Source organism: Panthera leo, chromosome E2 (genome assembly GCF_018350215.1).
Source record: "Panthera leo isolate Ple1 chromosome E2, P.leo_Ple1_pat1.1, whole genome shotgun sequence".
Taxonomy (NCBI): domain Eukaryota; kingdom Metazoa; phylum Chordata; class Mammalia; order Carnivora; family Felidae; genus Panthera; species Panthera leo.
The window spans coordinates 54,161,610-54,189,107 of record NC_056693.1 but is presented as its reverse complement, the minus strand read 5'-3'; the positions used below and the strand labels follow the sequence as shown (position 1 = coordinate 54,189,107).

Genomic DNA, 27,498 nt, shown 5'->3' with positions numbered 1-27,498 from the left:
GTCAGTTAATGCAGCTCACTCTGGGCAAGCCACGATGAGACATCCGGTGGAGGCAGAATTGTGTGGGTGCCCAGGGAAGTACCATGTTAGCCCCAAGGGCTTAATCACCAGAATGATGTAAGGACATCATTCAATGTTAAGAGTTCTCCCACATGGGAAGCAAATGCTGCCGATGCTCTGTCCGTATCCCTTGGCCTGGCTGTTCTGGTAGGCACCACTGGCACCCTACTGAAGTACCTGTGCCTTTCCACCTGAGGGCCTGCCCTGTGCACGGACCAGCCCAGAAGTGCTGAAGAGTTACCAGTGCCGGGAGCAGCATTCAGCCAGTGGTGGGTGGGAGTCGCAGGGTAACTTCCCCAGCTTCTTCACCTCTCAGGTGGGAAAACTCACGTATATTCCGCACAGTCTCCCAGACTTTCCCAGTGGAACCAAGCCTTGTGTTACCCATAGTGGCTGCCTGCTCAGTCACACGGTGCCTCTTTCCCTGACTCATGCCCCCACTTCCCCTGTAGATGCTCCCCCCAAAACTATTTGCACTCAAGTTCTTTTATTATTATTTGAGAGAGAGAGAGAGAGAGCAAGTGCGAGGGGGGAGAGGGGCAGAGAGAGAGAGAGAATCTCAATCAGGCTCCAGGCTCAGCACAGAGCCAATGCGGGGCTCGATCCCACAACCCTGGGATCATGACCTGAGCCGAAATCAAGAGTTGGACGCTCAACCGACCGAGCCACCCAGGCGGCCCAGCACTCAGGTTCTTAACCCAAGGTCTGCTTCCAGTAGAAACCAGTTGTCTTTATAACTAGAAAACCAAATGCAATCTATTTTATTTAAAAGATAACAGTTGTTTGGCCACCTTGAAACTCTGTGTCCTTCATCTCTGGCTCTTAAACTCCATTCCAGGGTCCTGCTGTGGAGCCAGATGTAGACGTGTGAGAGTGGGCAGTCACATAACGCCCAGCACCTGCTCAGGCAGAGGCTGTGGGCGCATGGCACTCTTTGGGCGGCCTCAGGTGCACACAGATTTGCCCAAAGGGGCATAGAAAGTCGTGGTGGTGTTGAGGAGTGTGGCAGAGGAGGGTGGCAGAAGCAGTGGGGCAGGCCGGGCTCCCTCTGACCTTGCCTCATCGACAGAAGGCACTCATTTCTCTTGGCCTCGTGATTGTACAGGGAGGCTCTTTGTACCCCCAGTGAGTGTGGGTTAGTATGGTTGGGTGGGTATGGTTCCAGGCTCTAGAGTCAAACCAAGGTGGGCTTGAAACCTGGAGTTGGCATTCGGTATCTCTTTGACTTTGGATGACTTACTGAGTCCCTTGGCTCATGTGATTTTCATGAAATTAAATGGCAAAAATGCATAAAGGACTGTATACATGCCATAAAATATAAATGTAGCAATTATAATATTGGTGAATATGTGTGTCCACACATACAATACACATATGTGATAATTGTGTGTATACATATACATATATCTGTGTGTGTGTTGATCTCCAAAATATAATTCTGTAGTTTGCAGGTTCTCTTAGAGCCTAGAAAGTGTGCCTGGCATATGCTCTGGGATATATATCTGCAGAGAGATGAGATCCATAAAGGCAGGATAAGGATCTATTTTATTCAAAAATTGGTCTCAATATTGGAAATATTTTTTTAAGGTTTATTTTTATTTTTGAGAGAGAGAGAGAGGAGAGAGACAGAGCATGAGTGGGGGAGGGGCAGAGAGGGAGGGAGACACAGAATCCGAAGCAGGATCCAGTCTCTGAGCTGTTAGCACAGAGCCTGACACGGGGCTCAAACCCATGAACCACGAGGTCATGACCCGAGCTGAAGTCAGACACTTAACCGACTGAGCCGCCCAGGTGCCCCGCAATATTGGAATCCTTAAATCTACACAGAGGTAGAAAAAATAATATAACGAACCCCCAAATCTCCATCAGCCAGCTCCTGTGGTTGCCTATGTGTCACCGGTCTCGTTTTACCACGTCCCCGAGCATTGCGCCCCTGGAGTACTTTGCCGCACGTTTCAGGCATCGAGTCACGTCCGCTGGCATCTCTGGTTTGCCCTGTATCAGATTTAGCCCTGTTCGTCCTCGCCTGGGCCTGGGGACCCTGCGGGGAGCCCCACAAGTCGGCCGCCTGTCCGGGGCCACAGGCTCTCGATCGTCCCTCCCCACAGCCCCGAGGACCCGCGTCCCCGCCCTCCACCTGTGTGCTCTCTCCTCCCAGGTGCTGATGTGTGGTGCTGGTTTTGAGGCCGTATCTCATTTGTAGCCAGGTAGCTGCCACCTGCTTCTCTAGACTTCGCCAGAGTAATTCATGCTGAGCGTCTGTCTCGACTCGGGGAAGGCGCCGCCGCATCCACGTTTCACAATAAATATCTTTTTAAACGGCCTGGTGTTCAGGCTCATTTCTCATTGCCAAGGAGGCTTTTGACTGATGACCTGAGGAATTGCCTCCCTGTGACTGACAGGGTAATACAGTATCACAGTCTCCTCTTCTGTCCCTACAGGAGGCTGGGTGAGAGCTGTGACTTTAAGTGCCGCAGTCTGCTTGCAGCAGAGGCATTTACCCCAGTTGCGGCCCAGGCTTCCTCTGCCCCCCTCGGGGCTGCTGGCTGCCAGCCAGACAGGCAGGTCCGTTTTGGGGGCGTTCCAACAGAGATGCGTTTTCACAGGGAATCCATGTGAAAGGCCTCCAAGGGCAAGGTGAGGCAGGGCTCCCTGCTCACTAGGCTCTGTGAACACCCTTGCTCGAGGCTGCAAGGTGGTCCACAAAGGCATGGTTTCACAGCCACCTTGAACTCCCCTGAACACGGATGCTCTACCAGGGAAGGAGCTGTGGTTACAAATCTCTCTGACACGGGGGCCCCAAGCTGCAAAGGCTGGTCTTTTTTTTTTTTTTTTTTTTAATTTTTTTAATGTTTTGTTTCTGTGACAGAGAGAGACAGAGTATGAGTGGGGAGGGGCAGAGAGAGAGGGAGACACAGAATCAGAAGCAGGCTCGAGGTTCCGAGCTGTCAGCACAGAGCCCGACGCGGGGCTCGAACTCACAAACCGTGAGATCATGACTTGAGCCGAAGTCGGTCGCTCAACCGACTGAGCCCCCCAGGCGCCCTAAAGGCTGGTCATTTTAAGATCTCCATAGGCCCAGGCCACTCTCCCTTTGTGAAGCACCTTCTTCTTACATCACATCGGCCATAATAAAATGAACCTGTGTCCCACATGAAATATAATTCGCATGTAAAAGCTGAGTTACAGATAAGTAAAGGCATGGAACACATTCTTTCCTAGAACCTTCTGTGAGAGCATGGTCCCGTGAACATGAAGAGGCCTCGAAAATGATGGTTCATAACTTTTTACTCTTCGACCAGACTTACTTACTATTATAGAATCACGAAGGGCCTGAAGAAGTCACCTCAGTTTTTCCAGCTGTACATTCCTGGGTCTCATGGAGTAATAATGCCCAGGTCTGGAGTTCTGTGATGTAAAAAGCAAGCTTGCAATCCCAGCTGACTCACCGCGGTGGCAAAAGCAAACCTGACCTTAGCTTTCTAGGTGACCTGGGCAGGCTTTTCAGTCTTTGGATGCGAATGGAATCCAGTTTGGATTGACTGAGTTAATTCTGCTTTAAGGATTGATGATGCTTCAAAGCCCCTAACCGAGCCTGCCTCGGAAGTCAGTGTATAAAAAGTGACATAAAAGAGAAGGGTCTCAGGAGCAGAGTTGGCTGGAGGCCACGAGGGGGCTCCTGAGTGACTCTGGCCTCTTCACTCGGCTTCATCACCGGTGCGACCTTCCACCAACAGTTTGGTTCTGACCGTGTCCCTCCAAATTAAGACACTGGAGTCTTAACCCCCAGCACCTCAAAATGTGAGTGTATTTGGAGAGAGGGTCTTTAAAGAGGTAATTTAAGGGGCACCTGAGGGACTCATTCGGTTGAGTGTCTGACTCTTAATTTCGGTTTAGGTCATGATCCCAGGGCCATGGGATCGAGCCCCACGGCGGGCTCCATGCTGACAGTGTGGAGGCTCTTGAGATTCTCTCTCTGCCCTTCATCTCTCTCTCTGGCCTTCTCTCCTTCCGTCATTTCCCCCCCTCCTCAAAATAAATAAGTAAATAAAATATAGAGGTAATTTAAGTTAAAATGAGACCATTAGGGTGGTCTCTAATCCAAACCGAATGGTGTCCTTATAAGAAGGGGGGAGAGGCCTCAGAAAAACCAGCCCTGCTGGCACCTTGAACCTGGACCTCCAGGCTTCAGAACTGTGAGCAAGTAAGTTTCTGTGTTTTAAGGCCCCGCAGCATGTGGTACTTTGTTACAGCCCCTCTAGCTAAGCAACATCTCTCTAGTTGTGTTAATGGACGTCTGCCTCAAGCCTTTTCTCTGGGACTCCCCTTCCCCACTCCCACCCTAGTCCAGTCCTTCCAACCCCCTACCACGGGCTGGTGTCTGAACTCCACCTATGTTTGTGGCTTGGGTGTTCGTATGCACATTTCTGAAGCTAGCTCTCGAGACCCGTGACTGTCGTGGCTCCCGGATCCTTTGCTGAGATGCTGTCGTGCCCATCATCCTTCTTTAGGGAAAACTCCCTTCTCCCATTCCATGTGTTTCTAGTAGGGTAATCACTCATGGGAGTTTCTTTGCCTTTCCTCCACTGAACCACTTTTCCGGCGCACTCCCTGTACCCGTATTCTTGACCAAGAAACATTTCAGAAGGAGAATCGAACAGTTTTGGTGGCAAACTCAGGAAAGAGAGTGCAAGGTGACATTGCTTTTCTAGCTTGGGCATCGGATGGATGGTTGTGAGGCTGAACGTGGAGGGAAGAGCAGCTTTGAGGGGAAATGACACACTTTGGCTTTCAGGAGCTCTGAACTGAGCTGAAGAAGCGATGTCTTAGGAGGGTTTGTTTACGACTGAACGGGGGAGTCTGGAGGCAGAGAGACCAGGGGAGAGACAATAATTGATCCCGGGGTGAGAGAGAGAAAAGTGACGGTATTCACCAGCCACTTCTGCCTTCTCCCGTCCACAGCAAATGCCAGGTTCAGCAGAGCCCAGATTTCAAAGGTGGTCCTGGAGCTGTGTTAAGAAGCGGAAACCAGGGAGACGTCATTATTTTGCAGTATAGAAGGGAGAGAATTGGAAGTTCCCAAGGGTGGTTAAGAGGTGAGGGGTGAGAGAGAAAGCTGGAAGCAGGGGGGCAGTAGGGCCAGAGATCCGCCATAGCCTGGAGGGTCCCATGTGGAGCAGGCTGACGGGTGTGGCAGGGTCCCGAGGAAGCTTGAGTTCAAGATGTACAATGTTGCATTTTAAAGTCTCCGCTTTGCTCCACCCCACCTAAGCTTTTAGTTTTCTCCCAAGCACACAGACTTCTTTTTTTTTTTAATGTTTCCTTATTTTTGAGAGAGAGAGACAGAGAGAGCACGCGCGCGCGCGCACACACACGCGCGCGCGCGCGCGAGAGAGAGAGAGAGAGAGAGAGAGAGAGTGGGGGAGGGGCAGAGAGAAAGGGAGACACAGAATCCGAAGCAGCTTCCAGGCTCCGAGCTGTCAGCACAGAGCCCGATGCGGGGCTCGAACCCACGAACTGTGAGATCATAAGCCGAAGCCTGACCCAAGTCAGACGTTTAACCGACTGAACCACCCAGGCGCCCCACCTAAGCACGCAGACTTCTTGGTGCTGTTTCTTAGATTTTGTTTTTGGAAGGAAATTGAGGAAGGGTCTGAGTGTTGTTGATATTTTCAGCAAAGTGAGCGCATCCAAGATACGGTATGATGCGGGCACCAAGGGGACCCAGCTGCCGGGTGGGTGTCACTTGTGCGTCATCGGCCTCAAGTCCGAACTCACCAACCGGTTAGTTCCGAAGCCTGCTTCCAGGTTCTTGCATCCTACCTCACGTGGAGGTGCTCAGCAACATGTATGGATTGGCCGATTGCCTCGGAAAGGCTCCCCTGTGAGAAGTCCCCGAATGACCCACCTTCCAGTTCCGTCCGGTGGCCTGGCCCTGGCGGTGCTGGTCCAAAGATAGCACAGAAATTGCCCGTCGCCACTTTGAGATCACAGTAAGAGAACTGGCTGCACTGAAAGAGGCAAGGTTCACTCGGCAGCTTCAAAAACATTTTTTTTTTTCCAGCCAAGTTTCTGTTCTGCTAGCAGTTCTTGCTTGTGACCTAGAAGCGGCCAATGCCCCAGGGAACGATGCTGTCTAAACTTCCTCCTGTTTACTGGCCTGCCCTCCCCCTCCCCCCACCATTGGGCACTTGTGCTTCCCAGCAGCCTTTGCAGGCCAGCCCTTCCTGCACCCCACAGCCCGGCTCGGACCCTCATCCTATCAGATTCAGGCCCGCAGCTGGATGGCAGCCAATCGCAGCCATGAATGTTGGCACCGGGCTTAAATCCACATCGGCCTCCCTCCTCCCTGCAGCGGGTCCAGTCTGGTCTTCCTGTTCTAACTTCTCTCTCTGTTCTGGCCAAGGTGCGTGTGCAGACTCTCTTGGTCCAAATCGTACTCGGACAGCTGGGATTTGTGTTACTACAGGCATTCTGAACTTTGTGGATTTGTACTCTGGAAATGTTGTCTGTAAATTAATTTTGCTTTTGCACGCTGGGTTTGTTTGAGCCATTAACATATGCACACCACCCCCTTCCCCCCGTCTCAACTTTAGGAAATTCCAGAGTCCCCTTTTCTTTGTCTTTGAACAGAAGTGATTACTTGTCCAGTTGCCCAGATCTGGCTAGGAGCAGGGCCAAGAATCCCCTCTTCTATGCACCACTCTGCCCACATCCATCCAAAATGCTCTTAAACACTCACACTCATTGCCCTCATCACTATCATTTATCCATTTACAAGAATATGGAAACCCACTGTGTGCCAGGGACCAGGCTGGGTGCTGAGGGCACAGTGCTGAAAACAGCAGTACCCATGGCCCTCCATCCTGGAGCTTGGTGTCTAGCAGGAGACATAAATAAGTAAACAGTTTGACCAGCGGATGTAATAGGGAAAGATGAGAACACCTAATGCAGACTTGGAGATTCAGGGAGAGTTTTGGGAAGAAATGCCATTCGTGTGGGGCCTACGAGATGTTGCCATGAGGCGGGGAGAGCCGGTGGGTGTTGGCATTCACTGCAGCCTTAAGCCACGCCATACATCTGTCATACAGGCAAATGCCATAATAGCACCAGACATAAGGAAACAGGGAAGGACGTTGGCTCAGTGGTTTTTCCATCTCTTGGTTCAAAATCTCTTCCGCGGCAGCCTCTAAAAATGGAATTGTGGTGAGCTGCTCGTCACTTTTAGAGCCTGTACTTGGTAGAGTCGAGACTTTTGACTCCGGAGAGTCAAGGCTTGTTCGGTGTCCTAGCGGATTAGCTTATCACCTTGTGGGAACGCTCCACTTGGAAGCCCTCCAAGGTCAGCCTCGTCTTGAGCTCCGCTATCTGGACAACTGGCCGTAAACTTCCCATAAGATGAGTGCCTTAAGAATACGTGTCGAAGGTGGGCAGCTGGGGAAAGAGCACCTATTATCTTGCATACATGAAACCGAAGCAGCCAGTCATTTTGGAAAATTCAGTGAAATTTGGAGTTATTTCGGGTGACTAAGAGTAGATAACATTTACTGAGCGCTTGCTGTGTGCTCAGTGCCAAGTGCCTGATGGGTATGACCTCACCTCATCCTATAACCACCCTGGGGAGTGGGAACCACTAGTTCTCCAGTGTGGACGTGAGGAGAACGAGGCACAGCCAGGCTGAGTGACGCGACCCGTGTGTCATGCATGGTCAATTGCCGGGCAGGGGTGAGCCTGGGCTCCTGGCCCTGCTGCCTCTCAAGAGTATTACTTGATCTTTGTTTTTTCCTGCACAGACCTGGAGTCCCTTCTAGGTCCCTGGGTTGATTCTTCAGGCTAAGGTTTGGTCTGGGCGATCTGAGCATGAGAAGGGTGAGTGTGTGTGAACTGGCAGTTCACAGCTGCCTTGGCTGGGGAGGTGGGGCTGCAGATCCATTCTCGGGGCTTCTACGCGCCCTCAGGGCCACTCCAGGGTGTGTGGGTGGGAGCAGAAATCCAGCACGGCTTCCCTTGTGGAGCCCAAAGGGGGCGCTCCTTTTCACTTCTGCAGCGGCGTCACAGCTGGCCCTGGCCCGCTCCCCTGCACTCCAGCATTGAACAACTTCCCCCCTCCCTCTGGGATGCACCACTCTGTCTGGCCTGCCCTCTGGTGCAGACCCCGCTCCTTGTGCCTCCAGGCCCGTCCCGTGTAGATTTGAGGCTTTGTAGAGTCAACGTGGTTCTCGTTGCCCTACCCCAGACTCACACTCAACTGTGGACATCTAACATTAGGAGGTCGATTCAGGTTCCTGACTTTCCAGGGAGGGGAGTTCCAGCAAGAGCAGAGCATGAGGGAAGGAGAAAGAACGGAAAGAGCGGAGAGGGGAAGAAAGAGCATGGGCTATCCATCTGAGGTCACTAAATGAAACCTTAAGAGAAGGGGGCCACACATCCCAGACTGGGTACAATCCCTGCCACTCAGCCCTTCCCAGCGAACGTGGGAGATAAGTTGGCCCTGTGGGGTCAGCAGACATTTACAAATAGATACAGAGCATTGGGTTTTCTTTTAAACTTTTTTGATGTTTATTTATTTATGAGAGAGAGAGAGAGAAAGAGTGTGAGTGGGGGAGGGGCAGAGAGAGAGAGAGAGAGAGAGAGAGAGAGAGAGAGAGACAGAATCTGAAGCAGGCTCCAGGCTCTGAGCTGTCAGCACAAAGCCTGACATGGGGCTCCAGCTCCCAAACCGTGAGATCATGACCTGAGCCGAAGTCGGACGCTTAACCGGCTGAACCACGCAGGTGTCCTGAGCGTTGGGTTTTCGATTTCCTCCAAGTTACTTGTGAGAAATGTTAGATGACAGATATGCTTGGGAAGCTAGCTTCCCTGGCCAGAATAAGAAATAAGATGACGTTTGTTTCTTTTTAAAAGATTCGTTATGTTCCCACAATATAGGGATCCGTGTCAGGGTTCATGCACGTGTCTGTAGTTGTGCCCGCTTACGTGTGTCCGTGCCGGTGTGTGACCGTGTGCATTTGCATGTGTGCACATGGGGCTCTCTGCCTGCAGCCTTGGTAAACCACAGTGTCACCGCTGCTTTGGAAACAGCATTCTTGCCCTGGCACAGTCGGGGACAAGGGGCACGACAGGCTGTGACATGACTTTGGTTTGTGATTCCCTCAAGCACGTGGAGGCTCTCAGGCAGTTGGTTCCTTCCCTTCGGTCCGTGAGTACTCCTGGGTCATGTAGGTAACACGACGTGGGGAGGTCCCATTCAAGAAAGTTGTAAAGCCTTCATTCGGAAGCAAATCCGGAAGAGAAAGCCAAGAAAGGTGTCGTCGTGCTCTGGGATTCTTGCTTTTTGCTCCCTGAAGACTGACACCAAGTCCCCCTTTCAGTGAGGTGTCGTCCAGAGAAGGCAGGTGGGGTATGGTGGTGCCTCTTGCTGGCCTCCGGGGGACACTTTTTAGGGCATCCTGGAGAGCTTTACATAATGGGATGTTAGCAGCCACGTTATATTTTGGGGCAGAGAGGGTTTTTGTGATTCCCACGGCAATGAGGAAGCATCCAGTTAGAGTGGTGGCCTTTCGGGAAAGCTTTAAGTACAAACGTAGATTTATACGCAATGTGTGCTGGTGCGCTTTTTAAATAAGGTGCTTGTACTCATACCTTAATAAACAATGTCATTCAATCATTTAAGATCTCTAGGACCTAGACAGTAAAGATCCAGGGATGACCGTTGCAGCCCATGTTCCGAAGGAGTTCATGGAGAGCTGAGAAAGTGTTTGATTCAAGAGATAGTTGCAACCAAGTGTGATTCACGCTAAGGGGAAGTTTCAGGTGTGGCGGAACGGGTACCAGGTGTGGGGGGGGGGGGAGGGTGAAGCCAGCGGGGGGTGAGGGGTGGCGGGTTCTTCTCCCTGTCTCTCCCCAGGCTCCATCTTTATTCACATCAGCTGGGGCACTTGTTGTTCCCAACTGATGTTCAACTGAGGGGTGAATGGTAATGAGTAAAAGAACGTCAGTGTCAATATTACTTGGGGGGCGAGAAAAAACTCCCCCCCGCAGGCTCTACAGGATTATAATCTGACAGAGAAAAGTACAGACTGCACATGGGTGTGGCTGTTAGTGAATATTAAGGTGACTTCTCAAATGATCACCGACTGTGAGTGGGAACATGGATACTAATGATCATGACAAGAACAGCTGTCATTTATGTGGTCTGCAGGATGGCAGGTGCCCTGGGAAAGGGCTCTGCGTCCCTCGCCTCCTTTCGTCCCCACTCATCCTTGTCCCCAGGGTTTAGTTGAGAAAATTGCACCTCAACAGGGTTGACAGGTAGCAGAACTTCAGAGGTCTATGTTTCAGAGGCCTGAGTCGTTTCCACTGTCCCCCCTCCCCGGCCCCCCATACCCACGGCAGACAGACAGATGGACTATGCACGTACAGTTGTAACGGGCCTCTTGGAGAGCGATCAACATCAACTGCTCTCCTTGTCCCCTGTGCCCACTCCCACCCGCACGATGGGACACGTGCTTGTCTCGCCCCTAGTGGAGGCTGAGATGGGCTTTTCCAGCCACCCTCATATAATACAGAACACCCTGTTCACTATATGTCCTGAAGGTTTCTCATTTCAGTAATGGGTATATCCCATCCAACGTAAGGGTCCAAACTCCAGACCTCCCTAACGGCACACTTCGGCCGTGTTCTCCCCTGGCTGGGTCTGCTGCTGACTGCAAGCTGGTACTGGGAGAGGCGGGGCCGTTGGCCCCACCCCCGTTTCTCTGCCTTTTGCCTCCCCCAGTGTGGTCAACGGTTTCTGATCCCTCCAGGGTCCAAGTGGCGGAGGGAGGAGGGGTCACGAGAGGACAAAAGGTTTTACTGGTTAAGTCCTGTCTTGAACTTGCTGCCATATCACAAGGTTGCATGAAGAGAATATCATTTTAGCACCACACACACAAAAGGCAGATTTGTTTAATTTTGGAGGAACGCTGAGAAATAGTAATGATCTCCAAAACTAACTGAGCTCGTTTTCTGTGCTGTACAAACACATACACTATCAGAAGTGGCTACAATTACTTTTTCCCATTTTATTGTTAGGGAAACTGAGGCTCTGAGAGTAACCTATCAAGATCAGATAGCTCATTACATGGGAGACCAGGGATTAGGGCCCAGAGAATCTGACTTTAGAACTTGGTCTCTTAACCTCTCTGCTATGTGACGTTGGATATCTATCAGAGAGGAAGGTATTATTCGTTACCAACTTGACAATTTGCCTTCTTTCTTATTCTAGGGCATATTGCCAGACTGGATAGTATTTCCTTTTAACAGCTGGCACCAAAGCAAATTAAATGAAAATGAGTAACCTGAAAAAAAAAAAGAAAAAAAGCCCCACTTTCTGAAATTGTACTAATTTATGATCATAAAGGGAACTCTTGTGTTTGAAAATAACCAACAACTCAATTGGATGTTGTGTAAAGAATCAGGAAAACAAAACAAATCTCAAGGGAGCTCATTTGTATAACTAGAAACTATCTCAAGAAAATTATTTCTTGGCATTGCGTGATACTTGGGAGCGTATTTCATACAGTCAAATTCGCACCCAGAAATAATTTGTTGTAGGAAATAAGACACCCTCCCCTCAACACATGGCTTGCGGGGAGAGAGGAATCCATCACTGATAACGACTATCACATATACAGCTTTTACGTCAGTTGCTGTATTTGTCCCTTTCCCGATGCTGTAGTTTACTGGTACTCACAATAGCTTCGAAGCACTTTTACATATTACAATTTCCCAAAAGCACGTTTAGTTCAAGAGATTGGGGGATTTGGGGTGGAAGTGAGCATTTTGGAGTGGCTGCCTTGCACACACCAGTCTCCCCCCCTTTGTCTAAGCTGCCCCCTCTGTACGGTCCATCTACACTGTCTCTACCTGTTGAACTCCTACTCATCATACAAAGCCCACACAGATTGTCACCTCTTCATGGAAGTCTTTGTCATCACCACAACCAGATGTGCCGTCTGCCTCTACTGGACCGCAGAATGTTTTATAATTCACCTTTGCAACATTCTTCCTTGTATGAGAGTTAGCCTATCTTTGTCCTGGTTAGAGAGTTGTTACTTGCAAGGTAGCATGTCCAGGTTGGGAGCAGAGGGTGCCAAGCTAAGGCCCCCAGGCCAGATTCTCCCCACTGCCTAGTTTTGTGCAGCCCTTGGGATAGGAATGATTTATGTATTTGTTAATGGTTCAGAAAAAGTTAAAGGAATAATATTTCACGATACAGGAAAATGATAGGCAATTCAGATTTCATTGTCCAACACTTAATTTTTATTGAAACACAGCCATGCTCTTTTGTTTATGTATTGCCTATGGCTGCTTTTGCACTAATACGGCAGTGTCGAATACTGATGACACAGACCGTGTGGCCCACAGAGCCTAAAGTATTTTCTGTGTGACGCTTTACGTTTGTTGACTTTTGCTTTAGAGCAGGTGTTCTATCAGCATAACTTGGAGGGCTCGTTAAACCAGACTGTTGGGCCCCACCCTTATAGTTTCTGATTCAGAAGGTCTGGGGTGGGTCCTGCGAATTTGCATCTCTAACGAGTTCCCAGGTGACCCTTCTGCTGCTGGTTGGAACCCACACTGCAAGAATCACTGGTCTAGCGGTAAAGGATGGTCTTTGAAATCACAGGTATGTCTGTAACTATCGTGTCATTTATCAAACAGCTAACCTCTCAGTATCTAAGTTCTTTCATCTGTAAAATGGGGCCATGACAAGTTGGTCAGGTTGTATGATGTCTGTCAAAGTTCCTGGAACATGTAGTAGGAAGTCAATAAACAGCTGTTTGTTTCCTTCCCTCCTTCCTTCCCCTCCTTCCTTCTTTTCCTTCTCCTCACCCTTTCTGAGCAGGAACAGTGCGTGTTCGCTCACTGACTCTGACTGAATTGCCTTTCTTCATGAGGCTGCTTGGGAATTTTACAGCAGTGGACAACTCATGATGTGTCTCCTTGAAATAAGGTCCTTTCATGTAACTCAGACAAGTCAGGCAGGGAAAACCATTCTTACGTAATTTACTTAAGCATATACCGTGCCTAAGTTTCTTCACTAAGGGACAAAATTAAGATGGAGGTCTAAAAAAGAGATAGTCTGTCTACTTCTGAGAAGTTTTCAGGATAAAGGCAGAGGACAGGGTTTGAAAAATTAATGGTTGCCCTTTAGTTAATTGTAATCAGGTGGTTTTGTCTTTCTTCCCAGGAGGAATGATAAAGGGCAAGTACTTCAGGAACAAAACCATGCTGACATCTTCAAGGAACCAGATAGGAGTGCCCCCAAAGAACTATATAGGTGATTTGAAAGGAGCTTTTTTTTCTTGAGCCGGGCTTTAAAACCACAGTTAAATTAAGCACACAAAAATACTAAGTTTTCCCTAGGAATATTTTTCTTTGGAACTTAGCCGTTCCTGCTTTCATAAAAGGGTTATGAGAATCAAGTGAGATAATTAATATAATTGTATTTGAAAATTGTAAAGTACTGTGTAAATGTGAGGGAAATCAGGTTTCCCACATTAAGCCGCAGCGTAATTAGGGGAGAAAGAGCGCAATTTCTTGGATGACTAGCAGAGGCTGCAGAGGATTAACGGGGTGCTGGAGGACCCCACTTCTTTCCATCTTAGCCCCGGGGAATGTATGCACCTTAATTTACCTGATAAGCTAATTATAGAGACGGCCTTTTAACCTTCTTGCTCTCAAATTTCTTACTTTCTTTCTCTACATGTGGCAGAACTGGAAAGAGGAATTAACCTCACGGGTTGCCTCCACCAGGGCACAAAACCTCAGTTGTTTGCTCCCCTTAGGCCCGGTTAGAAAGGGTACTTTTCCACTTCACCTTTACATTTTTGCCCTAGCGCCCCCCTTCCCATGATCTCTTTGACTTCTTCAGCCGTGGTGACATTTGCAAATCATGTTGTTGCATGTTCAGTAACCTCCTTCTACTGTCCAAAAACACGTTTTCAGGCATTGGTGTGCGAGTATATGCTTACCAACTAGCTCTCCGGGAACATGCATGGAGGTCTGTACTCAACATGACCGATTTAAAGGACGTGTAGCACACACTTTACAGCTGGAGACACACGACACGCTATTCCTCATTGTAAATTCCATAAAGCCATCCGATTTTCACAGCATGCTTTTGTTGATTTGTGTCGAATTCTTGTATCCGTATGCAACCTAGGGTTGCCACTGGTCAGCAAGTGTAGTTTTGACATAAATCCAAAAATTGGTTGGTTGATGTTTTCCTTCATGTTTATTAGTAGGATACAACTGACAGACATAGGGGATGTTCGTCCATGATATGAACGACTCCTTTGCTGAACTGGATAATAGCAGTGAATACCGGAAGAATTTTTCCTTCATTTTTTATGGGATTATGACTACAGAAACAATACACGTTTAATTTCATTTGCATGATTGTTATTTGCATTTGCTCCATCACTTCCTTAAGCCTAGATGATCAGTGAAATGATGAATCAAGTCCTCATCTGTAGCACTTACCGATTTCTGTGGTGTAAATGCTCCTAATGCTAGGAACTTGGGCTCTGACTTGGGACTTAGGTGTAGGGTATGGGCCTTCAGATGGGGTATCGGGCTCTCCCTGGCTTGCCCTCGCCTCCAGTGTCTGCCCTCCAAGTTGGGAGTGTCAGCTAAATTTTCAACGTTTGCTACCTGTTCTTTGCTAATTTTACCTCTTTTTGCTTATTTCTTTCAACTTTAGAGGTGGGGTTTTGGATATATCATTCTTAGGGGTTTCTCATATTTTAAACATTGCAGAGAATTTTGAACACTGTATAGAGGGAGAAAATGAAAAGCAGTCACAATCTAATTTCTCAAGATGTTGATGTAGTTCTATTGGTTGCTTTTTTGATACACTCAGATATAAATCTCACACTTTCCTTCTTTAACCAAATTAGGATCATAGTATACATTCATTTTTAAAGCATTTTTTAAAATCAAAGTATGCCATATATGCTGAAAAGTGCACAGATCAGTAAACTATTTCTATATGAGAATACCCCCATAAACACCACCTGGGTAAGGTAGTGGAATTTGGAGAGGTAGCGGTCTCTCTGAAGCCCCTCGTTAAGCCCCCTGCAAATCTGTCTCCTCGCCCTTTTGTCCAAAGTTAAAGGCTATCCTATCAGGTACTGTAAGTTAATTTTGTGATTATTGGGCTTTACCTTATAATTAGAAGCCTATGGACTCTATTCTTCTGTATCTGGTTTCCCTTTCTTAGCCTTATGTTTGGGATTCATTTCTGTTGTTGTGTGTAGAATTTATGCATTCGCACTGAAGTTTTTTCTCATTATATGCATCTACCATAATCTATTTATCCACTCTACTTTTGATGGATGTCTGGGTTGTTTCCAGTTTGCTTCTATTTCGAATGATGTTGTTATGAACGTTCTTTTAATATGTTGGTTAGCGCATATGTGCCCTCATTTCCATTGGGTAATCACTACGAGTGAAGTTTCTGTGCACCCATCTACCTGCAGATGTCAGCTGTAGGTCGTATACCTACAGTTTCAGGAGATGATGCCAGGCTGTTTTCCTCCGTGCTGGTGACCATTTATACTCCCCTCGGTGGTGTAGGACACTTCCCGTTACCTCCCGTTCTCACCAACACTTGGCATTGTCCGTGTGCTTTTGAACTTTTTAAAACACAATATCACACTGTGTTTATTTGTGTTATTGTCTCATTGTTATTTGTTTCATTATTTTTAATGGCCATATGCAGTTTATGGTGTAAAGCAGGGATAGCAAACTTTTTCTGTAAAGGGCCAGAGAGTAAATATCTTCAGCTTGGTAGGCCACACAGTCTGTTGCAACTACTCAACTCTGCCATGGTAGCACAAAGGCAGCTATAGACAACATGTAAATGAATGAGTGTGGGTGACTGTGTCCCAATAAAACCTTATTTATAAAGACAAGTGTTGGGCCAGTCTTGGCCCTTGGGCCATAGTTTGCAAATCTCCGGTATTTAGTTTCCTGATTATAATACTTTTCAAACTTGTTTTTAATCAGAAAAAAAGAAAACTTAAACCTGCAATAAACATCATCTATTTGTTTAATACCTACTGCGAGCCAAACGCTGTGCTTAGTTTTGGGAATCTGGTTGCATATCACTTGCTGACAAATTCTTCGTGGATCCTATGTTCTAATTAGGGTAGACTGGTGATTACTATCCCTGCCCTCCAACAAGAAGTGAATCTTTTTTCTAAAATTTTTTATTTTTTTTATGTTTATTTATTTTTGAGAGAGACACAGTGGAGGGACAGAGAGAGAGGGAGACACAGAATCTGAAGCGGGCTCCAGGCTCTGAACTGTCAGCACTGAACCCGACACAGGGCTCGAACTCACAAACCGCGAGATCATGACCTGAGCCCAGGTCGGACGCTCAATCGACTGAGCCACCCAGGTGCCCCCCGAAAAAGTGAATCTTGACTGAAACTCACTATGTAGAACGGATAAAAGCAGAACTGTTTGACTCAGAAATATTGAACTCAGAGTCCTAACAACGTGGCCACTTTCTGGCCCAGTAGTTCCCCGTGTGTTCAATGCTAGGGCTCTTCTGATCACAGCTTGAAAACCATGACGAGACTATCAATTGTAGCATTCTGACAGTCTTTTGTTATTATATCACTGCTTTGAATTTTTTTGTACATAAATCTTTGATCACGTTATTTCTACAATAGATTTCTAGCAGAGAATTTAGGAGGTCAAAGGATGTAACTATTTTGAAGGCTCTTGCTCTATTTTGCCAAAACATTTTTCAGTTTGTGCTACCATGAGCAGTGTGATAGGAGCTGTATCTCACCTTTGCCAATATCCAGGATTGGCATTTAAAAAGCATTTGAAAATTTTATAGGTGGAAAATATACATTTCAATTCACATTTCTTTGATTAGTTGAGTGCCAAGCATTTTTTTTATATTTAGTAATCATTTGCATTTTCCCCCTCTGAATTGATGAGAATAGGACATTTTGAGCACAATGGAAATAGAGTTTTGAAAAGAAATGAACAAATCACCTTTTTTCCTCAGATACCAGACTTTGAATTGGAATGGGGTCATGGTCAAGAAAAGCCCATTTCTGTAGAACCCCCCTTGTTATACAAGTGTGTATTTTACTCCAGATACATTACTGTTCTTAATTTGATAAAATATAATATTATTTTTTGAATGTTTAAAACACTATTTGCAATTTTACAGGTACAGAGTCAAGTGTGAGAGAGAAACAGCGTGGTGTCAGATGGTGAAAAATGGAGCTAGATGTAATGAAAGTAACAAGGTGTGTGTGATGGCCTGAATGTTTGTGTCCCCCAACCCCTTTCAAATTCATATGCTGAAGCCTAACCCCCCAATGTTATGGTGTTTGGAGGTCGGATATTCAGGGAGGTAATTAGGTCATGGGGGTGGACATTCACGAATAGGATTAGTGTCCTTTTAAGAAGAGATATGCGGGACGTCTAGGTGGTTCAGTTGGTTGAGCATCCGACTTCAGCTCAGGTCATGATCTCACAGTTTGTGAGTTCAAGACCCACATCGGGCTCTCTGCTTTCAGAGCAGAGCCCGCTTCAGATCCTCCGTCCCTCCTGGCCCCCTCTCTTTGTCCCTTCCCTGCTTATACTGTCTTTGAAAAATGAATAAACATTAAAAAAAAAAAAGAAGAGATATCAGAGAGATGATCTCTTTCTGCTCTCCACCTTTTGAGGATTCAAGGTGAATCTTGTCTGCACGGAAGCAGGAATGCCTTCACCAGACAGTGGGTCTGCCTGCACCTCGATCTTGGACTAACCACCCTCCAAAACTGTACGAAATTGATTTTTGTTGTTTAAGCCGTCCAGCCTATGGTATTCTGACTGAGATAGAAATTTGGATTAGTCAATGTAGCTTATAATAAAAAAGCTAAGAAAGAGAGTTATCATAAGATATTAGCTCACACTTACGGAGACAGAAAAGTCCCACAACCTGCCGTCTGCAAGCTGGAGAGCCAGGAAAGCTGGTGGTGTAGTCCGAATGCCTGAGAGTCAGAGAACTGAGGGTATAGGTTCAAGTCCAGATCCAAAGGTCTGAGAATGAGGAGCACTGAAGCAGGAGAAGATCGATGTTTCAGCATAAGCAGTCAGGCAGAGAGTGAATCCCACCTTCCTCCACCTTTTTGTTCTATTCAGGCCCTTAATGGATTGGGTGGTGCCCACACACAGTGGGGAGGGCCATCTGCTTTGCTACCGTCTCTGCACATGCTTCCCTCACCCGAGTCACCCTGCCTGTTTCATTCCTGCTCCCAGCTCAGAGTTCTTGAACGTCCTCAGGGAAGCCTCACCTGATCCCTGAGATTAGGTCAGGGCCCCAGTTCTGTGAACTCCCTGACCCTTCACTTCTCTGGCATCATCACAATGGTAATTAAATAACCAGTTGTGCAGCTCAACCTTTGATGTCTGTATTATGGTTTCCATGTCAATTAGGGGAGAACCAACTGGAAGGCAGAGTCAGAGAAGTTTTATTGCCCACATATCACACCTCACACCCTACCTGTTAGATAACATCCCAGTCCAAATATTGGGGAGAGAGAGAGAGAAAGAGGAAGGGAGAGAGGGAGAGGGACTCATGTATATATTTTTAAGCTGCATTTCTCTTTTTTCCTCTGATTCTGACCCCAATGGAGAAAACATTATCAAGGGTGACAAGATACATTACCTTGTTGTCGCTACCTTTGTCCCTAATTCTGGGACATCCCTTCCCTTCACCTTCTTGTGAGCTTTCGGCTCTCTGTCTTCAGCATCTGGCCTGAAATGCCATAGAAACTGGGTTTTTAACATCCTAGTGCTTGATTACGCCCCACCCATTATTTCCCAAAGGTGTGTGGGAAACCATCACCAAGGGAAGGGTAACAAGCCAAAGGGTTATCACCTGGTGGCTGTGTTCACAAGACAAAAGAAACACAAGGTGGGTGGTGGGATAGTGAAACATGACCTAATCCTGGAGTTGCTGGGACTAGACCCCTGATACCTAGCTGTAGAATATTTCACCAGTTACTCTGAAGTCATAGGCTCATACCATTAGGCCAGAGATAGGCTGTAAATCCCATGAGTGTGGGGACCCTGGGAGTCTTGCCTACTTCTCTGTCCTAGTGTCCTCACAGTGGTCTAGCTCATAAATTTGTACCCGGTAAACATTTGTTAGGTGTGTGGAGGAATTAAATGTTTATTCAATTTAAATGTTTATTTATTTTGAGAGAAAGAGAGAGAGACAGAATCCCAAGCATACTCTGTGCTGTCAGCCCAGAACGTGATGTGAGGCTTGATCTCACGAATGGTGAGATCATGACCTGAGCCAAAATCAAGAGTCGGGTGCTTAACCGAGTGAGCCACCCAGGTGCCATGACTTTCCATTTAGAATTTATTTTAGTGTAGACCATGATTTAGAGAACTAGCCTTATTTTCCCCACCAGTGATCTGTCTGTAACTTCAGTGGTGAATGTCGAATAATTTATCCTTTTCGTATGGACTTAAACCACTACACTTACTGTATGCTAACCTCGTATCTGTACTTGGTGCTTTCTGTTCTATTCTGTTTGTGAATCTGTTGGTCTATTTGATCCCATCACCATCACCCTTTTAGAAATTGTCCCTGATTATGTTTTCCCAGTAGCCAATAGTAAATTTACTTATTTTTATAGAAGGATCTTATTTTCATAGATTGTGCAAGAAGATAGTGCTTGAATATCCTTAAAGCTCAGAGTCAAAATCACAGAATTTTATGATACTGCATTCTGTTAATATACTCCAGTTAATGTATACAGCACAGCTAGTCATTTTATTTCCAATTGTGGTGTCATATTTAAAAAAAAAATACGGAATATATTAAAAGTACATTCTACTGAAAGTGCCTGTTTACCACATTAAAGGAACTTTCAGCAGCTCGCAGCAATGTCCTTTTCTTTCTCTGGACAATGGTGAGTGAGTTGGAAGAATCTTGACCTTCTGGTCTTCTAGAGAAGACTAGGAAGCAAAAGAAATTGTAGAATACATCATGCATTTCTGGAACGTCTCCTCCTTCCTCATTACTAATTTTCAAAATCTGCTTGGCTATTCTCACTCCTTTAGTATTCCTGATAAACCTTACAATTATTGTGTCAAATTCTGAAAGGGAAATCCTGCTGATATTTTGACTAGAATTGAATTACATTTAAAGATTAATTTGGGGAATTTTCAGGTCTTTGAAATATTGAATGTTTTCATCCGGGAGCATGATATGCTTTTTTTTTTTTCTTACTCTGTTGTCTTTGATGCCATTTAATAGCATTTTTAGACTCATATGAGTCCTGCATCCTCCCTCTGTTCCTCCCTCTCTTTTTCCCTCCTTCTCTCTCATCTTGATTGTAAGTGGATGTTTTTTCCCCCACTAACTTTTCAAAACGAGCTATTTACTTAAAAAATAATTATCGGCGTCTGGTTGGCTCAGTCAGTGAAGTGTTTGACTTCGGCTCAGGTCATGATCTCATGGTTCATGGGTTTGAGCCCCACGTAGGGCTCTGTGCTGACAGCTCAGAGCCTGGAGTCTGCTTTGGATTCTGGGTCTCCATCTCTCTTCTCTGCCCCTCCCCCACTCATGCTCTGTCTGTCTTTCTCTGTCAAAAATAAATAAACATTAAAAGTATTTTTAAAAAATTTAAAAAAAATCAAGTGCTTGCATAGTGAGTGGCAGTCTCATTCTGAGTAATCCAAGCCATTTACTTAAATGTGGTAAAATAAATATAACATAAAATTTAACATTTGAAGCATTTTTAAGTGTATAGTTTAGTGCAATCAGGTGTATTCACATCGTTGCCCAAGCACCACTGCTAGCCATCTTCATAACTGTTCCTCGTCGCAGACGGAAACTCTGCCTCAAGCCATTGTCTTTGGAGTAACCAGTGTGATCAGACATTTTAGAAAACTCTGCTATTAGTCTCAGTCATTTTACAATGGATTTTTTGGTCCATTTTCAAGGTATATATTTGTGTTGTATGCAAATATAGATAAGTCTGCCTCCTTTTTTAGGCAATGCCTCATTTACTTTTCTTGCATTATTACAGTGGTACGTGGAACTTCTACCATAATCCTAAATAGCAGAAGTGATTATGGACCTCTTTGTCTTGTCTATCTTAATGAGATTGCCTTTAGCATTTTTAAATCTTTTTAAAAACATGTTTATTTATTTTTGAAAGAGAGAGAGAAAGAGCACATGTGTGCAAGTGGGTGGGGGCAGAAACAGGAGGGCACAGAGGCTCCAAAGTGGGTCCCACGCTGACAAGCAGAGAGCCCGATGCAGGCTTGACCTCAGGAGCTGTGAGATCATGACTTGAGCTAAAGTTGGACTCTTAACCAAAGGAGCCACCCAGGCACCCTAGCATTTTTTTAAATGATATGTATACTGTTACTTGGTGGCCGACCGTTTGATAAGGGTATTCTTTGCTAAATTATAGAAGTGTATTTCAATCCCTATTTTGTTGGGAAATTTTTTATTAATCAGGGATAGATACTCTATCTTATAAAATACTTTTCTACCTTTATTGAAGTGGGCAAAATTTTTACTATTTAGCCCTAGTAACATGGAACTATTTTTGCATTCTTTTTTTTTTTAATTTTTTTTTTAACGTTTATTTATTTTTTTGAGACAGAGGGAGACAGAGCATAAACAGGGGAGGGTCAGAGAGAGGGAGACACAGAATCTGAAACAGGCTCCAGGCTCTGAGCGGTCAGCACAGAGCCCGACGCGGGGCTCGAACTCACGGACCGCGAGATCATGACCTGAGCCGAAGTCGGCCGCTTAGCCGACTGAGCCACCCAGGTGCCCCTATTTTTGCATTCTTAAACTTCATTTTGTTGTAGCTCTGATTCTCTTAATATGCCACTTTGTTAGGTTTGTTTAAATGTTACTTGGAATTTTAGGGCTATACTTAAAAGTGAGATTTCTGAGAGAGGAATTTTATTTTTTTATTCTTAAGGTTTCCTATTGGTATTTTCTCTCTCTCATTTCTGTTTAAATTTTATCTTCTGTTTAATTGGCCATTTCCAAGAATTAGTTCTCAGATATAGGAGTTCTGCTATATTTTCTAAGTATTAGTTTCTCCTTACTGTAATCACTTACTTCTTTTTCTATAGGTTTATAGCTTCCTATGTTGAATGTTTTATTATTTCTTGTTTAATAATGAAAGAATTTAAGACTATGAATATTCATCTGAATACAGCTTTGACTGCCTTCTGTGAAATTTGCTATTTGTTGTGCTTGGAGCTATTTTCTAAATTGTGTCAATATATAGATTTTACTTCCAACCTGACCCAGGAGCTATTTTGTAAAGAGTTTAAACTTTTCTGGTGATAGAGTGGTGAGAAAACAGGCCTGTACAAATTCTATTTTTGAAAATTTTCTGAGATTTTCTTTGTAGATAAATAGAAAATGGGTATTTTCTAGGTATACCTAATTTATTTAAAACAGGAAGTCTGTTAGTTTACTTTTTTTGTCAGTTCTTCCTTGAAAATTTTATAGCAATTGCTTTATGTGTTTTTATGCCAGTACATAAAGGGTCTTGACCATTGCATGCTTATTGGTTCTGCCTTTACCAGGTGGTTGCATTTTGTGTGACGGGAGTGTTCCTGAAGACCTTGCAAATCCAAGATTGATTTTCCATTGGAATAAATGTAAAGCGTGTGGGAGAGGGTATTCTTGGTGTGCATAAATCATTAAGAGTTGTGGTGTATTTTTGCTTTAATGATTCTTTGTTTTTCAGCGTTCTTCTGATATGAATTTCAAAAGGTGTAGTATATCATAATGGCTTGTTTTTTAAGTTTAGTTACTTATTTTGAGAGAGAGAGAGAGAGAGAGAGAGAGAGAGAGAGAGAGAGAGAGAGAGAAAGAATGAGTAGGGGAGGGGCAGACAGAGAGGGAGAGAGAAAATCCGAAACAGGCTCCACACTGCCAGCACAGAGCCCAACGCAGGGCTCAAACTCATGAACCATGAGATCATGACTTGAAATGAAATCAAGTCATGTGCTTAACTGACTGAGCCACCCAGGTGCTCTTAGCTTCCATTTTAAAGTTTTTGGGGTTACCATTTGTATTATTATTTAACAAGCATTCTTATAAATATACAAATAGTTTAACATTCAAGTTTAACAATTACTTTTTATGGGCTATTTTTACTGGCTTATTTTATAGGCTTATTTTTACTGTGTATTATAGTAAAGTAATAAGTATCCACTAAAGTCATCTGCAGAACTTCTAGCATTTAGCAGCAATATGGGTCCCAGGATAATGACAGACGATAGTCAGAGGGTCTATTTGTTTTCTGCTAACATGGTGCCATCATGTGGCAACATCAATCATCATCCTTCCCATCCTCACTGTCAAAACAAACCCTATGTAATATACATGCCAGGCTGTGTTCTAAGTACTTTAAATATATTAACTCATTTAATACTCGTGACGTCGTATAAGATGGTGATTATTATGATTCCCACTTCATAGATGAAGAAGTCAAGGCACAAGTAGATAAAGCAACTTGTCCAGGTTACAGAGCTTGTAAATGGTGTCGCTTGTAAACAGCAGGATTAAAACACACTCAGCCTGGCTCTGGAGTCCCCAGTCCTAAGTGCCATGCTGTTTCACTGTTTACAATTCACTTGGTTGGAAAGCTCTGTAATATTGCTGTTTTTCAAGAACTGAAAATGCTGGGCTTTGTATTATTTCAAATTTTGCACATAAAGTACACTTTTTTAATTAGTTTTTTTTAATTTTTCATTTAAATTTTAGTTAGCCAACATACACTGCAATATTGGTTTCAAGTTTCAGTGCAATATACAATTCAGTGCTTCATCACTTACATACAACATCCAGTGCTGATAAAGTACAATTTGCTTAAGTTGTTTATATCCTGCTATTTAACTTACCTAATTCAAAATCACACACAATGTAACTATACTGTTTTTGCTAAATTGCATTACAGAAAGCTTGCCTGAGTTTATATCTATATTATAATCTTACTACCATTATTAAAAAGCAATCTTTGTCAGCAAGGGGAAATGTAAAACAACCTGTTGTTTTCATTTGCATCTCTTACTGAATTAAAAATAACTTTTTTGACCTTTAGTGTCTCTTCTGTAGATTTCCTGCATATGTCAATTTTTCTTCTGGGGTGTGAGTATTTTGCTCTTTGATTTCTGAAAATTCTTTCTGTTTTAAAGATGCCAACCAATCCTTCAAATTTAAAGCACCGTGACATAACAGTACAGTTGTGTTTGGTATGATTCTGAATTATGTTTGTTGTAATTTTTTGTTTGCCTTTATCTCTGAATTTTCTTTCTGAGTTTTTATTCAGTTAATAGAAAATTTACATTTTTATGTTATCAACTCAGTTGCTGATTGCCTTTGTGATTTATTACATAAGCATTCCTCCTACCTCAAGAGGTTGATAAATGTTTAATAATACTTGTTCTCTTTTTTTAATGATACAGTCTTGTTTCCTTTAACTCTTTATTCCAGCTGGGATTTCTGTTTGTGTGCGGCAAAAAGAGAAATTCTTGGAGTGAATCTTTACATTCCTCTTGCAGTTGTCAGTTCATTGTGCTAACGCAATTTATTAAAATCACTAGATCTGATTTTAGGTACACCTTTAATTAAATTGATGTACGTGGTAGATCCCATCTCTCAGTTATTGGTTCTGTTCTACCAATTCCCTTTGTCTATTTTCATGTGATATCACACTGTTTATTGCACCTTGAGATAGTGGTCAGGGCTGGTCTGACTCCACTGGTATTTTCTTCACCGGCCAGATTTATCCTCCCACTTTTATTTAAAAGTTAGATTGCAGAGGCATTTAGAGCATGGGCACTGGAGCCAGCCTTCTCAAGTTCAAAACCCAAAAACCTCAGGCGGGTTGCGTAACCTCTCTCTCTGCCTCAGTTTCCTCACTTGCAAGTAACAGCAGGTATCTTCTAGGAGAACAATAGTAGTATCTTCTGCGTGGGGCGACGGTGAGGGTTCATGGAGCCATGGACCGTATCAGAACTGACACCTGCTGCAGGGAGAAGTAGGAGCTCTCGACTCACCAGTCGCCCCGGGCCTGTGACATTGCAAACGGGGATTAACGTGTACAGACTGCTTACTCCTCACACCGCTTTCTGAGAGCACTTACTGGCTTTTATCCTTTATTTTAGTCAGTTAGTCAACGTTCGATACATTAGAAACTACTAGAGCATTCTGAAAAGTGAGGGCTTGCAGACCAGCACAAGATGGTTACTTTTGCTTCCTTATCAAGCACATGCTGTTCATGGACAAATTTGGAACTCAGTCTTCTTTCCTTATCTCTCAAGGCTGGATAACTATTAACAGAACTTACCAGATAAATATTTGTAGCTTTCTTCGTAGGCCACACATAATTTTCATTTAGATGCTTCACAGATACTGTAGTTCTTTTGTTATTATTATGGATTGGATTACTTTTTAAAATGTTTTCAGACTCATTATTACTAGTATTAGAGTTATAGTTTTTTTGAATATATGTTTCAGCAAGCCACTTTACTCTTTTTCCTTTTCCTTTCACTGCTTCTCCTGAATTATTTTCCTTATTATCATTCCCCCATCGTTGTCTGGTTTACCAACTATACTTTTTCTATTTTTTTTAGCGTCTTCCTTAAATTTTTCATGACATATTTGACTTAGGTTTAAAGTTAATGAATGTCTTCGTCCTCTTCCCGACCTTAAGAAGACCTTAAAATGGTTTATTCTAATCTCCCCTGTCATCTTCCATATTTTTATTATTTACTGGCTCCATCTTACTTTTTTTTTTTTAACACTTTTTGAAATACTTACAGTTTCACAGGAAGTTGCAAAGATAGTACAGAGAGATCCCTGTATCGTCCACCCGTTCCCTCTAAAAGTTACATCTTTTTTTATCGTTAATTTTTTAATGTTTATTTATTTTTGAGAGAGAGAGAGACAGAGTATGAGCAGGAGAGGGAAACAGAATCCGAAGCAGGCTCCGGGCTCTGAGCCAGGAGCCTGACATGGGCCTCAAACCCACGAACTGCGAGATCACGACCTGAGCCGAAGTCAGATGCTTAACTGACTGAACCACCCAGGCGCCCCTAAAAGTTACATCTTATGTAACTATAGTGCGATATCAAAAACAGGAAGTTGACACTGGTTCAATGTCTGTTTGCAGTTCTGGGTCGTTTTCTCACGTGTGTAGATTTGTGTGACCAGCACCACAATCAAGATACGGAACTGACCCACCATCGCAAAGATCTCCCTTGTGATATTCCCTTTAGTCTTACTGTCACCCCCGCTCTTTCACCAGCAACCACGAATCTGTTCTCTATCTCAATAACTGTCTCGCTTTGAGAATGTCATATAAATGGGATCATACAGCATGAGACCTTCTGAAGTTGGCTCTTTTCACATAGCATAGTGTACCTGAGATCTCTCCGTGTTGTTGAGTGTATCAATAGTTCATTCCTCTTTATTGCTAAGGAATATACCACCATTTTGTTTTATTCCCCCAACATTTGTGGTTATTGTTGTTATTACTCTTAGGTTTATTGATGTGCTTGCCACTTTCCCTACTTACCATTATTTCCTGCATCTCTCTACTTCCTTCTGAGTTCAATTTCCTACTTTGTAAAAGTACTACAGCCTTTAGTTAAGTCTTTCAGTGGGGGGTTTGTTAGTGCTAAGTTCTTTCCATCTTTGTTTATCAAAAATTATCCTTTATCCCCCTTACTCTGAATGGTAGTTCAGGTGGATAGATTTTTCTAGATTCGAAGTTATTTTTTCACAAAACTTTGAGGATAACCCATCAGACTTCTGTTGCTGTCAAAAAGTCCCATCAATCTAATTATTGTCTATTTACAGGTAATTTTGTTGACTTTCTTTTGCTGAATACCTAACCCCCTGCTCCCTCCACAGCTTTTTAAGGTTTTCTTGTTGCCTTTTCACTTCCACAGTCTTAGCATGCTTTAAATTGTGAATTTATTTTTATTTATCCTCTTCTAATCTTAGAACAAATTTCTGAAATAAAGAGTTATGATTTTTTTTAAGTACTGAAAATTCTTAGCCAATATTTATTTATGTATTTATGTATGTATGTATGTATGTATGTATGTGTTTATTTATTCATTCTTAATGTTTATTTTTGAAGGACAGAATGTGAGCGGGAGAGAGACAGAGAGACACAGAATCTGAAGCAGGCTCCAGGCTTTGAGCTGTCAGCACAGAGCCCCACGTGGGGCTCGAACTCATGAGCTGTGAGATCATGATCCGAGCTGAAGTCGGCCGTCCAACCGACTGAGCTGCCCAGGCATCCCAGTCAGCTTACCCTCTTCCCTATATTCTTTCTCTGAAGTCAAGAACAATTTATGTACAATAAA

At 44.3% G+C, this 27,498-nt stretch overlaps 1 long non-coding RNA gene across 1 annotated transcript; it reads left to right on the top strand.

The window, feature by feature from the left end:
- Positions 1–12,579: 12,579 nt before the first annotated feature.
- On the top strand, positions 12,580–27,297 carry LOC122209044. The gene is made up of 4 exons (XR_006197423.1): positions 12,580–12,727; positions 13,292–13,381; positions 17,300–17,378; positions 27,270–27,297. It is a non-coding gene; the product is annotated as an uncharacterized LOC122209044 (long non-coding RNA).
- Positions 27,298–27,498: the final 201 nt, after the last annotated feature.